General features: G+C 37.8%; 1 long non-coding RNA gene across 1 annotated transcript in view; it reads left to right on the top strand.

The window, feature by feature from the left end:
* Positions 1-17666, top strand: part of LOC131753607 (uncharacterized) — a 125130-nt gene that overhangs the window by 80977 nt on the left and 26487 nt on the right. Inside the window, exon 5 of the long non-coding RNA XR_010839573.1 lies at positions 10178-10328. This is a non-coding gene — a long non-coding RNA (uncharacterized lncRNA). The remainder of the gene's footprint in view (positions 1-10177; positions 10329-17666) is intronic.

Raw genomic sequence — 17666 nt, 5'->3', positions numbered from 1 at the left:
GACTATTGACCGCAGCTATAACTGGTACCAAGTTATTTGTTAGAGTTCTTAAAGCAACTCTATATCATGTAAGCAGAAAATGAACTAGTTTTTAGGACATTTAATTACCCAGAATCTCCAGGGATATAGAGCTAGGAACAGTGCTCCAAATCATGTCCTCTAAGGATACCACTGCTGCTGAGACTGGGTGCTGTGCTTTGCAACACAGACAGCAGTAATAGTGGACTTTGGATTGCACTGCTGCAATAGCCATATTATCATGCTCTATCTCTTGTCATTGTAAGAGTAAATTGCTCACATTCTCCTCTCTTTAGTATCACTTGTTCACAATTAAAACTAGAATGGATACATATAAGACTGATGGATCTTAGGTCATGGGCCCATTTTCCAGCTGTGAGGGCCACTAAGAAGGTGATTATTTGACATTTTCTTTTCTATAGTGCATAGCATGCTCTGCCACCTATCAATACTCATAAGGTTGTAGCAAATACTATAGGTTGGCTCACTCAACAACCATTCCAACCCTCCTCTAGATAGTCTTTGTCTGGAAAGCAATGGATTACATTCCCAGGCTCCACTGTCACTATAAAACATGTACAAGATTGGGATATAAAGCCAAGTCATGTGAGATGTTTTTTATATGCAGGGAGACTGGACCTTCTACATGCATTGTTGTGAAGGTGGTGAATTTGTCAGCGTGGCTGTGAGGACTTCAGGCATTCAGAACCAAGCGTACTAGCTTGTGAGTGAGGATGTCAATAGAGTTTCTTAGGACAGACACACAGTGTAGCTATGCTTTTCTTCTCACTGTGTTGTTCTTGGCTCACTGACTCCGTGAGCCTCCAAGCCTTGTTCTTTGGCCTTTTCGGGGATTCTGTGAGTTAGCTAATATTCTTCTATAGATCCGCTTATGCTAAAACTAGCTCATTCAATTCTATTGTTTGCAAGTAAAAGCCCTAATTAATATAGTTTCAGGTGTCAGGTTACTAACATTGTATTGCATATTTGAAAGCTGCAATGATAAATACAAAATTATAAATATTCCATATGCTGGAATATACATGCAATGATTTCAGGTGTTGATCTTCACTTAGTATTTGTAAGAAAAAATTGATTAATATACCTAGAGGCTGCGCATTGCTGGTGGTTGTGAGGGTAACGTATTCTGCTAGGCTAAATCAACTTGTGAGTTTCAAGTCTCAAATGCTATCATCAATAGAGATGTAGATACTATGGCACTGTGATAATATTAATAACTAGCATTTGTTGAGTGCTCACCAGGTGATGCTACATGGATTATTTTATGTAAACTTCAGAATAAACTTTTGAAGTACTTATTATTGGCATCTCTGTTTTACAGATGAGGAAATTAAGGTTTAGACTGGTTAAACCACTTTCCCAAGGTCACTTGGCTAGGTAGGCAGGAGTACGACTTGGACCTATAGCTGTCTGACTGTAGATTCTTCATTTTGCCATTATTATCACTGCCTCTTATCACTGAATGTAGATTTAATTGCTCTGCTCAAAATTGCATAGAATTTGATGAGGAAGTTAAGATGGAGGATGCATATTTACCAAAAAAAGCCAGAGAACCAATGTGAGTGTTCCATAGGGGAGTCACAGGCTAGGCACTAATGAGTCTCCTGGGTGGATCCCTTCTGTACAGGAATTAGGAAAGTCTTTCTTAGACAGGTGAGTTATGCTCATTATGCTTGAAAGACTTGATATTCCAAGTATGTTCCATGAACCAGCACCATTGACATCACCTGCGAACTTGTTAGAAATGGGTTTGTTTATGAAGGAATGAAATAGGAAAAGCAAATGAAGGAAACTGAGGAGTTTTCTGTATGAAGTCTTACATGTTATTGTATAGGTTTTTGTGTCCTAATAGAAATATTTGTTTTTCTGTGCAAGAGTAAAATGTAGAAGAGATATTCAACTAAGTGTTTTAATATACTTTCCTTCTGTTATCTCCTTTTAATTACATTATAAAGAATCATATATGTATACTTATAGAAGTGAAAGACACTAATGAATACTAAGGACCTAGCTATGAGCCCAAGTTTCCTCACGCTATCTCCTTTGTATTTAGTGTGCTCTTAATTGATCCAACTTTTGATATTCCAAGTAGAATTATAGAGTTTGTGAGACATATTGTTCCTAAAAGATAACTCAATCATAGCAATCACTGAGTTGGATCAGTGTCTTACCTTCTTTGTCCTTATTTGTCATGACTCCAGGTGTGGGCTTTCCTTGCAAAGATCACTTAAATTCTCATTTCAGAAGCTACCTATCTGTCGCAGATACAGTTGTGGAAAAAACACACACACACACACCCATAAGATTTCCTTGCTGGAACCAAAAAGCTTTCTGGAGTTCAGGTGGCTCTCATAGCCCTAACCAGATATCTGTCCAGACCCATTAAGTCCTGGCACGTATGCTCTTGGGAAAGGTCTAAGATTATTTTACCCATGAACAAATGCTGAATGCATGGAACATTTCTAGCTGTGTGCCCAGAAAGAATGTTTAATGAAGACAACTGGTATCTGAATGGTTTATTTTTCCAATTGTTCTTAAAGCTGTAACTTAGTGATAAAAACTTCTGAGGCACTAAGTATGCAAAGAAGGCATTTAAAATGATAAACCTTTACCATTTATTAGGACATTGTCCTCATTTTCATGTTCTCATTTATTTTTCTATTACATTTTTTGGAATAATTTATAAAGACTTATTTTTTTTAATTTTAAAAAACTTTAAAATTTTATTTATTCTTTAAAATTAAGGGATAGGAGCTTCCCTGGTGGTGCAGTGGTTAGGAATCTGCCTGCCAATACAGGGGACATGGGTTCAAGCCCTGGTCCGGGAAGATCCCACATGCCGCCGAGCAACTAAGCACATGTGCCACAACTACTGAGCCTGCGCTCTACAGCCCATGAGCCACAACTACTGAGCCGGTGTGCCACAACTACTGAAGCCTGTGAGCCTAGAGCCCATGCTGCACAACAAGAGAAGCCACTGCAATGAGAAGCCCACGCACCGCAATGAAGACACAACACAGCCAAAGATAAAAATAAATAAAATAAATAAATTTATTTTTAAAAAATAATAAAATAAAATTAAGGGATAATTAATATATAATACATTAGTTTCAGGTTTATAACATAACTGATTTGATATTTATATGCATTGTGAAATGATCACCACAGTAAGTCTAGTTATCATCTGTCACGTTACAAAGTTACAAGATATTTTTTTTGTGATGAGAACTTGTAAGATTTATTTTCTTAGCAATTTTCAAATATGCAATACAATATTATTAACAATAGTCACCATTCTATACATTACATCCCCATAACTTATTTGTTTTATGACAAGAAGTTTAACTTCTTGACCCCCTTCACCATTTCTCTCTGCCCCCAACTCCTCCCCTCTGGCAACCACCAATCTATTCTCCGCATTTATGAGTTTTGTTTTGTTTTGTTTTGTTTTGTTTGTTTTGTTTTTTAAATTTCATATATAAATGAAATCATGCAGTATTTGTCTTTTGCTGTCTGACTCATTTCCCTTAACATGATACCCTTAGGTCTATCCACATTGTCTCAAATGGCAAATTTCTTTCTTTTCTTTTTTTTTTTTTTGGCTGTGTTAGATCTTTGTTGCTGCACATGGACTTTTCTCTAGTTGTGTTGAGCAGGGGCTACTCTTTGTTGTGGTGCGCAGGCTTCCCATTGTGGTGGCTTCTCTTGTTGCGGGCTCTAAGCACGCAGGCTTCAGTAGTTGTGGCTCATGGGCTTAGTTGCCCCATGGCATGTGGGATCTTCCCAGACCAGGGATTGAACCTGTGTCCCCTGCATTGGCAGGCAGATTCTTATCCACTGTGCTACCAGGGAAGCCCCTCAAATGGCAAATTTCATTTTTTTTTAATTGCTGAGTGTATTCCATTGGATATATATACACCACATCTTCTTTATATATTCATCCATTGATGGACACTTAGGTTGTTTCTATATCTTGGCTATTGCAAATAATGCTGCAATGAACATAAGGGTGCTTATATCTTTTCCCATTTATATTTTCATTTTCTTCAGATATGTACCCAGAAGTGGAACTGCTGCATCATACAGTAGTTCTATTTTAAGTTTTTTGTGGAACCTCCATACTGTTTTCCATAGTGACTGCACCAATTGACATCCCCACCAACAGTACATGAGTGTTCCCTTTTCTCCACATCCTCACCAACACGTTATATGTTGTCTTTTTGATAATAGCCAGGTGTGAGGTGATATCTCATGTGGTTTGATTTGCATTTCCCTGATGATTAGTGATGTTGAGCTTCTTTTCATGTGTCTGTTGGCCATCTGTCTGTCTTCTTGGGAAAAATGGCTATTCAGTTCCTCTGCCCATTTTAAAAATCAGATTGTTGTTTGTTTTTGTTATTGAGTTGTATGAGTTCTTTATATATTTTGGATATTACCCATGATGATTTGTGAATATTTTATCCTATTCAGCAGGTTGCCTTTTCATTTTGTTGCTGATTTCCTTTGCTGTGCAGAAGCTTTTTAGTTTGATGTAGTCCCATTTATTTATTTTTGCTTTTGTTACCTTTGCTTTTGAATTCAGATGCAAAAAAACATTGGCAAGACTGATGTCAAGGAGCTTAGTGCCTAGGTTTTCTTCTAGGAGATTTTTGGTTTCAGGTCTTATGTTCAAGTCTTTAATCCATTTCTGATTTTGTTTTTTTGAACCCCCTCTCTTATTTTCTTAGTGAGTCTAGCTAAAGCTTTGTCAATTATATATATTTTTTCAATGAACCAGCTATTAGTTTCCTTGAACTTTTCTATTGTCTTTTTAGTCTCTATTTTATTTATATCCACTCTGATCTTCTATTTTCCTTCCTTCTACTTACTGTGAGCTTCAGTTGTTCTTTTTCTAGTTCCTTTAGGTGTGAAGTTCGATTGTTTATGTGAGATTTTTCTTGTTTCTTTAGGTAGACCTGCATCACTCTGAGCTTTTCTCCTAGAACTGCTTTTGCTGCATCCCATAGATTTTGGCATATTATATTTCCATTTTTATTTTGTCTCAAGGTGTTTTTGATTTCTCCTTTGATTTTTTTGTTGATCCACTTGGTTGTTTAGTAGCATTTGTTTAATCTCCACATATTTGAAAAATGTACAGTTTTCTTCCTATAATTGATTTCCAGTTTCATACCATTGTGGCTGAAAAAAAATGCTTGATATGATTTCAGTCTTTTTCAATTTATTGAGACTTGTTTTGTGACCTTACATATGATCTACCCTGGAGAATGTTCCATGCACACTTGAGAAGGTGGATGGACTATTCTGTGTGTATCTATTAAGTCCACATGAGCTAATCTGTTTTTTTTTTTTTTTTTTTTGTGGTACGCGGGCCTCTCACTGTTGTGGCCTCTCCCATTGAGGAGCGCAGGCTCCGGACGCGCAGGCTCAGCGGCCATGGCTCACGGGCCCAGCCGCTCTGCGGCATGTGGGATCTTCCCGGACCGGGGCACGAACCCGTGTCCCCTGCATCGGCAGGCGGATTCGCAACCACTGCGCCACCAGGGAAGCCCAGCTAATCTGTTTTTTAAGGCAGATGTTTCCTTATGGATTTTATGTCTGGATGATCTACCCATTGATGTAAGCGGGGTACTAAGTTCCTCTACTATTATTGTATTGCTGTCGGTTTCTTCCTTTAGGTTAATACTTGCTTTATATATTTAGGCACTCCTATGTTAGGTGCATAAGTATTTACACATGTTATATATTCTTGTTGCATTGACCCCTTTGTCTTTATGTAATGCCCATCTTTGTCTTTTATTACAGTCTTTATTTTAAAGTATATTTTGTCTTATATAACTATAGCTACCCCAGCCTATTTTGGGTTCCATTTGCATGAAATGTCTTTTTTCAACACTTCACTTTCAGTCTGTGTGTGTCCTTACATCTGAAGTAATTCTCTTGTAGGCAGAATATAGATGGACCTTCTTTTTTCATTTATTCAGCCAATCTGTATTTTTTTGATTGGAGAATTTATCCCATTTACATTTAAATTGATGTGTAGGTACTTAATTACCATTTTATTAATTGTGTTCTGAGTGTTTTGTAGTTTCTCTCTGTTCCTTTCTTCTCTTACTCCTTACCCTTTATGTTTGATGACTTGTTAACTTATGCTTAGATTTCTTTCTCATTATTTTCTGTGTAACTACTATAGGTTTTTGCTTTCTAGTTACCATGAAGTTCACATAATAGCCTGTATATATAACAGTCTACTTTACGTTGATAGCAAGTTAAGTTTAAATGCATTCTAAAAGTCTGCATTTTTACTGCCCTTTCATGTTTTTATGTCACATTTTACATCTTTTTATTTTGTGTATCCCATAACTAATTATAGTTATTTTTTGTGGTTGTAGTTATTTTTTTACTACTTTTGTCTTTTAACCTTTATCCTAGCTTTATAAGTGATTAATTCACTACCTTTACTATACACTTACCTTTGTTAGTGAGATTTTTACTTTCTTTTTTGTTGTTGTTGTTGCTAATTAGTGCCCTTTGTTTCAGCTTAAAGAAATTCCTTTAACTTTTCTTATAAGACCAGTTTATTGGTGATGAATTCATTTAGCTTTTGCTTGTCTGGAAAACTCTTTATCTGTCCTTTAATTCTGAATGACAACTTTTCTGGTAGAGTATTTTTGGTTGGAAGTTTTTTTTTTCCTTTTAGCACTGTGACTATATCATGCACTCCCTTCTGGCATGCAGAGTTTCTATTGAAAAATCTGCTGATAGTCTAATGAGGGTTCCCTTGTATACAACAAATTGTTATTCTCTTACTGCTTTTAAGATTCTTTCTTTATCTTTAACTTTTGGCATTTTAATTATGTGTCTTGGTGTGGATCTTTGGGTTCATCTTTTCTGGAATTCTCTGGGCTCCTGGCTCTGGGTATCTGTTTCCTTCTCCAGGTTAGGGAAATTTTCAGCTATTATTTATTCAAATAAGTTTTCTGCTCCTTTCTCTCTCTCTTCTCCTTCTGGGACACCTAAAATGTGAATGTTATTCCACTTGATGTTGTCCCAAATGTCCCTTAATCTATCTTTACTTAATTTTGTTTTTCTTTTTGCTACTCTCTTTGGGTGAGTTCCACTGCCCTGTCTTTCAAATCACTGATCCATTCTTCTGCATCCTCTAACCTGCTGTTGATTCATTCTAATGTATTTTCCATTTCAGTTATTGTATTCTTCAGTTCTGATTGGTTCTTTAAAAATCGTTTTTCTATCTCTTTGTTGAAGTTCTCTCTGTGTTCCTCCATTCTTCTCCGAAGTTTGGTTAGCATCTTTATGACCATTACTTTGAACTCTTTATCAGGCAAATTATTTATCTTTGTTTCATTAAGGTTTTTTCTGGGGTTTTAGTTTGTTCTTTTGTTGGAACATATTCCTCTGTTTTCTTATTTTTCTTGACTCTCTATGTTTATTTCTATATACTAGGCAAAATAGCTACTTCTCCTAGTCTTGTTGAGTGGCCTTATATAGAAGATGCACCTTATTGTTCAACCTTGTGCTAGCTCTTTGTTGTCTCTCAAATGTTGTGATTGTCTAAGAAGCCTGATTTATTGTAGTTATGTCCCAGTTGTTGAGTGTGTGCCAAGACCTGTCAATGTTCCAAAGGGAGGGATCTCAGTCACCACCTAGTTTCAGGCTGATTGGAAACCAGACCCTCAGGAAGCTGCTTTTAAAGTATGCAAATATTTACAGTCCTGTGGGACTGTAAATATAAAACCTAGTGACCTTTAGTCCAGGTCTGGAGGTGTCTTGTTGGCAGCAAAAGCAGGGCTACAGATGAGTGTATAAGCTTCTTTCTGGAAGGTACTGGTGAGCTCTAGCAAGGCCAAGGGAGAATTAAGATGATGTTCCTTGGTCTGCATTCCCTGAGAGCATCTCTGTAGCCTCTAGGTGTGTGGCAAACACCTTAGACTGAGGCTCCAAGACAAGTAAATAGGCCTTTTTCTCAGGAAGACCAGGATGTGTTTTCATTTGCTGTCTGTAAAGTGCCCTGGAGATGGTAGCCTGCCAAGTACTGTTTCTCTGAATGTTCAGTTCCATGGGGTACAGAAATGCAAGCCCTCCTGGCCACTAGAGCCAGGTGCTCAAGGGGTGTCCCCTGTGTGGGCTACATGCACCTGCCAGCTTTATCTAGGCAGCAGGAGAATGAGTGTGCAGGGAACCCTTGCTGGTTTTAACAGGGCAGCTGGAGAATGCTGGGCTGGGGGCCCACACTGGTTTCAGATGGGGGAGTAGCACATGGGCAGGGCATGCTTGTGGGCTTTAGCAGGGCAGTGGGAGAATACTGTGACTTCGTGTACCTGCTGGCACTGGCAAGGTAGAGGAAGAGCACAAAAATGGTGCCTAGTAGCACCTCCATTTCCAAAAGAGTTCTAACAGGTGCCTGTCCATCCAGCAGATGCTTTAACATTAGCAAATAAATTTCCTTCACTTGTGGTCTAGGTCAGCGGTCCCCAACCATTTTGGCACCAGGGACTGGTTTCATGCAAGACAATTTTTCCACAGACTGGGGGTGGGACAAGGGATGGTTTCAGGATGATTCAAGTGCATTACGTTTATTGTGCACTTTATTTCTATTATTTTTACATTGTAATATATAATGAAATAATTATACAACTAAGCACGATGCAGAATCAGTGGGAGCCCTGAGCTTGTCTTCCTGCAACTAGATGGTCCTATCTGGGGCTGATGGGAGACAGAGACACCCGAAGTGTGTTGCTTATGTCCAGTCTAGTCCATAAGATGCAGCTTAATTGTCACTTGCCACTCACTGATAGGGCTTTGATATGAGTCTGCAAGCAATTGATTTATTATGGTCTCTGTGCAAATTTATCTGCTAATGATAATCTGTATTTGCAGCCACTCCCCAGTGCTAGCATCACTGCCTCAGCTCCACCTCAGATCATCAGGCATTAGATTCTCATAAGGAGTGCACAACCTAGATCCCTTGCATGCACAGTTCACCATAGGGTTCACACTCCTATGAGAATCTAATGCCGCCGCTGATCTGACAGGAGGCAGAGCTCAGGCAGTAATGTGAGTGAAGGGGAGCGGCTGTAAATACAGATGAAGCTTCGCTCGCTTGCCCACTGCTCACCTCCTGCTGTGCAGCCTGGTTCCTAACAGGCCATGGAACATTAGTGGTCCATGGCCCGGGGGTTGTGGTCCCCAGTCTAGGTGGTTTTCAAACTGCTGCTTTTGTGCTGGGTCTCAGGATGAATGAGTCTGTGTGCTAGCCTTTTAAGAGTGGAATCTCAGTTCCCTACAGCCCTTTGGGTCTCCTGGATGTATGCCCCAGTGGTTTTCAAAGCCCAACATTTCTGGGGCTAGTCTCTCTGGTGCAGGTTCCAAATGTTGGGGAACTGATGTGGGGCACAAACCCCTTGTTCTTCAGGGAGAATATTTTTATTTGTGAGTTCCCTCCTGATCATGGATCACCACACCAGGGGTAGGGTTTTTGACGACACCATGTCTCTGCCTCTCCTACCCATCTAGATGTCTCCCTTTTATCCTTTGTTATGGAGCAGACGTTCAGCTAGTTTTCAGGTCTTTTTTAGAGGGTATTGTTCCATATGTAGCTGTAGGTTTGGTTGTGTCCACAGGGAGATGAGTTCAGGATCTTCCTATGATGCCATTTTTGAACTGCCTCCCCCTTGAAGATTCTGCTTTTTTAAAAAAATTACTTATTGTCCTTTTTTCCCAAATCAGTGGGGGAAATCTGCAACCCTTTACTTAAGAGTAAACATGATTGAAAAGGTTTCTCCAGTCTCATACCTAAAAAAACAAAACAAAACAAAAAGTAGGTATAAAGTGGATGTTGAGCTTAGTTGAACCATGTCACACCGACAGTTCCAGTATCTGAGTCCTGCCTCCCCCTCAGCACCATCTCTCTCACCACCCCCCCCACCTTCCTCATGTCCCATGCTTAACCATACTGAGCTGGGTTTTCTTAATATGCCATGTTGTTTTATATCTCTTCCTCTCACCTCTTTCTCTGCATAAGATGCCAGTCTCCTTTGTGTCCACATTTTGAATGCCTTCTGATTTCCAAAGGTGCATCCCACTTCCCTTCTGAATAGAGCCTTTCCTTATTTCCCTATAGAAAACTGACTTGGTGCCTACCCTGCACCCAAAATGCCCATGAAACAAATTCTACATGGACATTGAGTAAATAGTGACAAAGAATGGACCAATGGAAAGCAAAGAACCAAGAAGATTCCTTAAACCAGTGATGCAGGACCAGAAAATCACAGGCAAGAATAATTTTTCTTCTTTTGCATATGTTTATATCCTATTTGTCTATTGAAAACTCTATGGGGCAGAGTCCATGACTTACTCATCTTTGTATATCCAGTGTACTCTCCAGTGACAATTTTCATCATCTGCTTGATGATGTTGTTTTTAGAGGTTAAATGATCAAATAATGATTTGATTGAAAAAATTACTTCATTAGCTTGGGGTATTCATCATGACCTTAGACTCCTGAACTATACTGCCTTTATTGAATATCTGAGATTTATTTTATATAAAGGTTCTTTATAAATTTTCTTCAATTATCAGGATTAAGAGAATAGACATATTTGCTCCTGAATGTTTATCCTATTCTTCACTGATGATCAGTTTAGAATGTGTCTGTTCAAGCAAAAATAAACAAAGCAGGGACTTCCCTGGTGGTCCAATGGTTGAGAGTCTGCCTTCCAATGCAGTGGATGTGGGTTCCATCCCTGGTCAGGGAACTAAGATCCTACATGCCTCAGGGCAATTAAGCCCATGCACTGCAAATAGAGAGAAACCCACGTGCTGCAACTACTGAGCCCATGAGCTCTGGAGCCTGCTCACTACAACTAGAGAAGCCTGCTCACTACAACTAGAGAAGCCTGCACACTGCAACTAGCGAGAAACCCATGGGCTGCAATGAAGACCCAGCTCAGCCACACAAAAAAAATAAATAAATAAAATAAATAAACAAAGCAAATGATCTCTTTCTCCCATATGAGCTTTTGAATTTCTCTTTTCCCTAGAATGAAAACTGCTTCTTCCCAATAGAGGATTTTTTAATACTGTCACCTTAAAAATGAATTTTCTTTTATCAAACCAATAACTTTTATATATGGATTGTTTTGTCTTATGTGGAACTGTGAGATCAGCTTCCACAGATTGTGTTTTGTGGTGAGTGTTGTCAGTGGAAGGATGTCATTTGTCACATCTTAGACTGAATAACATCCCTTCCTTCTTATACCAAATAAGAAAAACAAGTGCCTCTCTACCCAAATAAGATAAATGTACTTGGGACACATTCTTTCCTGTTGTTTTTTGGTCTTGCCTCACTGGTTTAAGAATCTTCTTGGTGCTTTATTTTTTATTGTTTCACAGGTCTTTGTTACTACTTACTCAATATTCATGTAAAGATTGTTTTATGGGCATTTTGGGAATTGAACAAAATTGTAATGCAGTTCATGTCTGTCTGTGTATTATTCTACCTCTCTCTTCTGTGAAATTTTCCTTCCTTCCTACCCTTGATCAAGTTCTTAGTGTCCCTACACTCTGATTCTCAGTTTTCCCCATAACTTGCCTGCCTTCTTGGGCCAGTGTTCCAACAACAAAACCATCCTCCTTTCTCCTCCAACTAAAACCTGCATTAGTTGGCTGTCAAACAGAAAATCAATTTGATTTACTCCCTCTGGGGAGCTACTGATCACTAATGGCCCAATGTCTTATTCTTCTAAGATGAAAATGAATACTGTGGAATAGGTAAGAACTTCATGAAAAATTCATTAACCAAGGAAGTGACTCTATGATTGTGGTATTTTAGCAATCGTGAGGTGGGATGCTGGGATATTGCATATCTGGGAGAGATGTTTTCACTTCTGCCTACCTCTCCTGTTTGTAAGATTGGTCCTAGTGGTGGTGAAAGCAACCTGAGGTTTTCAGTGCTAAAGCTGTGCATTTCTGTTCTTCTGTGGAGGAATCTAAATGCTGTTATGTCATAGTAACTGCATGTGCTTCATATATTGTATTGGCCACAAAGTTCGTTCAGGTTTTTGTAAGATGTTACAGACAAACCCGAATGAACTTTTTGGGCAACCCAATAATGTCATAGAAACTAGAGGTAAAGTCATTTTATTTATTTTTCATAAAAACATTACTGATGGAATGTAAAGAACAGCAGCAGTAAGATTATTAACTTCTCAATAGTTTGGGGATAACATTATTATACATTCTAAATTTTGGTGAAATCTCTGATCAGAGTATTTAAAGGTGTGTTTATTTAAAGATCCATGATACAGATCATATATGTAAAAACAGTTTGCTTCAGATTATTTTATGGGAACAAGTCAATGAAGTAGACAGAATGTGCCTAGTCAGCAAAGAATTTTTTATGTTATAGACATTACACTGATAAATATAGAGGAAAATTGAAGGAAAAGATTTGAAGTGCAAGGATAATTCTAAGGAAACTATGGAAATAGACAGCAGATGTCACTGTTGCTTTTCCATTTCTCTTAACTTTGTTTTTGGTGGTTTTATTCCTAGTTAATGACATTTTCCCTCTCATTTGAGAACTCTAATAGGTTAAACAAGTTCACCTATGCTAAATTTCTGTTTTGAATTTTATATTTATTAAGGTTATGACTGTAAATCTTGTATAAATAATTTATAGAAAAGATACTTAATACATTTTATAAGTGTAAGTTTATTAACTCAATATTATAAATGGATAAAATAATTCTTTTTATAATTATCATCTGATTCAGAATAGATTCCTATTAAAATTAGGTGTTATCCATCTCCAAGATAAACTTGTCCTGATCTTATTTTAAATGACCAATCATATCGTTTGTACTCTTTATGTAAGTACTCAAGCATGTGTCATCAAATCCTGTCTGTGATGATGATTTAAGAGAATTTTTACCATGTCAACACATCCAGCCAGTTGCACTCAGAAAATATCCAGGGAAAATGTTCCACATCAACTTCTAAAATACGAATATTTTCCCCATCCCATATTCTCTCCTTCATCAATTCAACTCTTGTTTCCTATTACAGGGTTTCCTCTTTAAGCTATTGTCTAGGATGTACAAACCTCAATTTCTCATCTCCCCCATCTAATCAGTTACCATATCTTGTTGATTCTACCTTCTGTGTATTTCTAAAATCAACCCCCTTTTTTTGGAGCTGATTCCTGGTGACTTTGCCTAAATTCCCAGAACAGTGTGGCTGACAGGGTCTTGGTGCTCCTGCCTGGTGTCAGGCCTGAGCCTCTGAGTCTTGAGAGCCAAGTTCAGGACATTGGACCACCAGAGACCTCCTGGCCTCATGTAATATCAATCTGTGAGAGCTCTCCCAAAGATCTCCATCTCAATGTTAAGACCCAGCTTCACCCAACTGCCAGCAAGCTCCAGTGCTAGACGCCCCATGTCAAACAACTAGCAAGACAGGAACACAACCCCAGCCATTAGCAGAGAGGCTGCCTAAAATCATAGTAAGTTCACAGACACCCCAAAATACACCACCAGATATGTGACTTTGCCCACCAGAAAGACCAGATCCAGCCCCACCCATCAGAACACAGGCACCAGTCCCCTCCACCAGAAGGCCTACACAAGCCACTGAACCAACCTCACCCACTGGGGGCAGACACCAAAAACATTAGGAACTATGAACCTGCAACCTGCGAAAAGGAGACCACAAACACAGTAAGTTAAACAAAATGAGAAGACAGAGAAATATATAGCAGATGAAGGAGCAAGGTAAAATCCCACCAGACCAAATACATGAAGAGGAAATAGGCAGTCTACCTGAAAAAGAATTCAGAGTAATGATAGTAAAGATGATCCAAAAACTTGGAAATAGAATGGAGAAAATACAGATGTTTAACAAGGACCTAGAAGAACTAAAGAGCAAACAAACAATGATGAGCAACACAATAAATGAAATTAAAAATTCTCTAGAAGGAATCAATAGCAGAATATCTGAGGCAGAAGAACAGATAAGTGACCTGGAAGATAAAATAGTGGAAATAACTACCACAGAGCAGAATAAAGAAAAAAGAATGAAAAGAATTGAGGACAGTCTCAGAGACCTCTGGCACAACATTAAATGCACCAACATTCAAATTATAGGGGTGTCAGAAGAAGAAGTGAAAAAGAAAGGGTCTGGGAAAATATTTGAAGAGATTATAGCTGAAAACTTCCCTAACATGGAAAAGGGAACAGTCACCCAAGTCCAGGAAGCACAGACAGTCCCATGCAGGATAAACCCTAGGAAAAACACACCAAGACACATATTAATCAAACTAAGAAAAATTAAATACAAAGAAAAAGTATTAGAAGCAGAAAGAGAAAAGCAACAAATAACATACAAGAGAATCCCCATAAGGTTAACAGCTGATCTTTCAGCAGAAACTGTGCAAGCCAGAAGGGAGTGGCAGGATATATTTAAAGAGATGAAAGGGAAAAACCTACAACTAAGATTACTCTATCCAGCAAGGATCTCATTCAGATTCGATGGAGAAATTAAAACCTTAACAGGCAAGCAAAAGTTGTGAGAATTCACTACCACCAAACTAGCTTTGCAACAAACGCTAAAGGAACTTCTGTAGGCAGGAAACACAAGAGAAGGAAAAGACCTACAATGACAAACCCAAAACGATTAAGAAAATGGTAATAGGAACATACATATCGATAATTACCTTAAACGTAAATGGATCAAATGCTCCAACCAAAAGACATAGACTGGCTGGATACAAAAACAAGACCTATATATATTTTGTCTACAAGAGACCCACTTCAGACCTAGGAAGCAATAGAGACTGAAAATGAGGGGATGGAAAAAGATATTCCATGCAAATGGAAATCAAAAGAAAGCTGGAGTAGAAATTCTTATATCAGAAAAAGTAGACTTTAAAATAAGGAGTATTACAGGAGACAAAGAAGGACACTACATAATGATGAAGGGATCAATCCAAGAAGATATAACAATTGTAAATATTTATGTGCCCCACATTGGAGCACCACAATACATAAGGCAAATACTAACAGGCATAAAAGAGGAAATCTACAGTAACACAGTAATAGTAGGAGACTTTAACACCCCACTTTTACCAAAGGACAGATCATCCAAAATGAAAATAAGTAAAAAACACAAACATTAAATGAAAAATGAAACAATACAGACTTAATTGATATTTATAGGATATTCCATCTGAAAACAACAGAATACACTTTCTTCTCAAGTGCTCATGGAACATTCTCCAGGATAGATCATATCTTGGGTCACAAAAGTCTTGGTAAATTTAAGAAACTTGAAATTGTATCAAGTATCTTCTCCAACCACAACACTTTGAGACTAGATATCAATTACAGGAAAAAACTGTAAAAAATACAAACACATGGAGGCTAAACAATACGCTACTAAATAACCAAGAGTTCACTGAAGAAATCAAAGAGGAAGTCAAATAATACCTAGAAACAGATGATATTGAAAAGATGATGACCCAAAACCTATGGGATACAGCAAAAGCAGTTCTAAGAGGGAAGTTTATAGCAATACAATCACATGTCAGGAAACAGGAAAAAAAATCAAATAACCAACCTAACCTTACACCTAAAGCAATTAGAGAAAAAACAAACAAAAACCAAAGTTAGCAGAAGGAAAGAAATCATAAAGATCAGGTAAGAAATAAATGAAAAAGAAATGAAGGAAACGATAGCAAAGATCAATAAAACTAAAAGCTGGTTCTTTGAGAAGATAAACAAAATTGATAAACCATTAGACTCATCAAGATAAAAAGGAGAAGACTCAAATCAATAGAATTAGAAATGAAAAAGGAGAAGTAACCACTGACACTGCAGAAATACAAAGGAACAGGAGAGATTACTACAAGCAACTATATGTCAATAAAATGGACAACCTGGAAGAAATGGACAAATTATTAGAAAACCAAAACCTTGTGAGACTGAACCAGGAAGAAACAGAAAATATGAACAGACCAATCACAAGCACTGAAATTGGAACTGTGATTAAAATTCTTCCAAAAAACAAAAGCCCAGGATGAGAGGGCTTCACAGGTGAATTCTATCAAACATTTAGAGAAGAGCTAACACCTACCCATCTCAAACTTTTCCAAAATATAGCAGAGGGAGGAACACTCCCAAACTCATTCTATGAGGCCACCATCACCCTGATATCAAAACCAGACAAATGTCACCAAAAAAGAAAACTACAGGCCAATAACATTGATGAACATAGATGCAAAAATCATCTACAAAATACTACCGAACAGAATCCAACAGCACATTAAAAGGACCATACACCATGAAGAAGTGGTGTTTATCCCAGGAATACAGGATTCTTCAATATACACAAATCAATCAATGTGATACACCATATAAACAAATTGAAGAAGAAAAACCATATGATCATCTCAATAGAGGCAGAAAAAGCTTTTGACAAAATTCAACACCCATTTATGATAAAAACCCTCCAGAAAGTAGGCATGGAGGGAACTTACCTCAACATAATAAAGACCATATATGACAAACCCACAGCGAACATCGTTCTCAATGGTAAAAAACTGAAACCATTTCTACTGAGATCAGGAACAAGACAAGGTTGTTCACTCTCACCACTATTATTCAACATAATTTTGGAAGTTTTAGCCACAGCAAGAAGAGAAGAAAAAGAAATAAAAGGAATCCAAATCAGAAAAGAAAAAGTAAAGCTGTCACTGTTTGCAGATGACATGATACTACACATAGAGAATCCTAACGATGCTACCAGAAAACTACTAGAACTAATCAATGAATTTGGTAAAGTAGCAGGATACAAAATTAATGCACAGAAATCTCTTGCATTCCTATACACTAATGATGAAAAATCTGAAAGAGAAATTAAGGAAACACTCCCATTTACCATTGCAACAAAAAGAATAAAATATCTAGGAATAAACCTACCTAAGGAGAAAAAAGACCTTTATTCAGAAAATGCTAAGACACTGATGAAAGAAATTAAAGAAGATACAAACAGATGGAGAGATATACCATGTTCTTGGATTGGAAGAATCAACATTGTGAAAATGACTATTCTACCCAAAGCAATCTACAGATTCAGTGCAATCCCTATCAAATTACCAATGGCATTTTTCACAGAACTAGAACAAAAAACTTCACAATTTGTATGGAAGCACAAAAGACCCCGAAGAGCCAAAGCAGTCTTGAGAAAGATAAATGGAGCTATAGGAATCAGGCTCTTTGATTTCAGACTATATTACAAAGCTATAGTAATCAAGACAATATGATACTGGCACAAAACCAGAAATCTAGCTCAATGGAACAGGATAGAAAGCCCAGAGATAAACCCACACACATATGGTCACCTTATCTTTGATAAAGGAGGCAGGAATATACAATGCAGAAAAGACAGCCTCTTCAATAAGTGGTGCTGGGAAAACTGGACAACTACAAGTAAAAGAATGAAAATAGAGTACTCCCTAACACCATACACAAAAAATAATCTCAAAATGTATTCAAGACCTAAATGTAATGGCAGACACTATAAAACTCTTAGAGGAAAACGTAGGCAGAACACTC

This window comes from Kogia breviceps, chromosome 3 (assembly GCF_026419965.1).
Source record: "Kogia breviceps isolate mKogBre1 chromosome 3, mKogBre1 haplotype 1, whole genome shotgun sequence".
Taxonomy (NCBI): domain Eukaryota; kingdom Metazoa; phylum Chordata; class Mammalia; order Artiodactyla; family Physeteridae; genus Kogia; species Kogia breviceps.
Note: the sequence above shows the minus strand (reverse complement) of the source record. Positions and strands in the feature narration are given on the sequence as shown.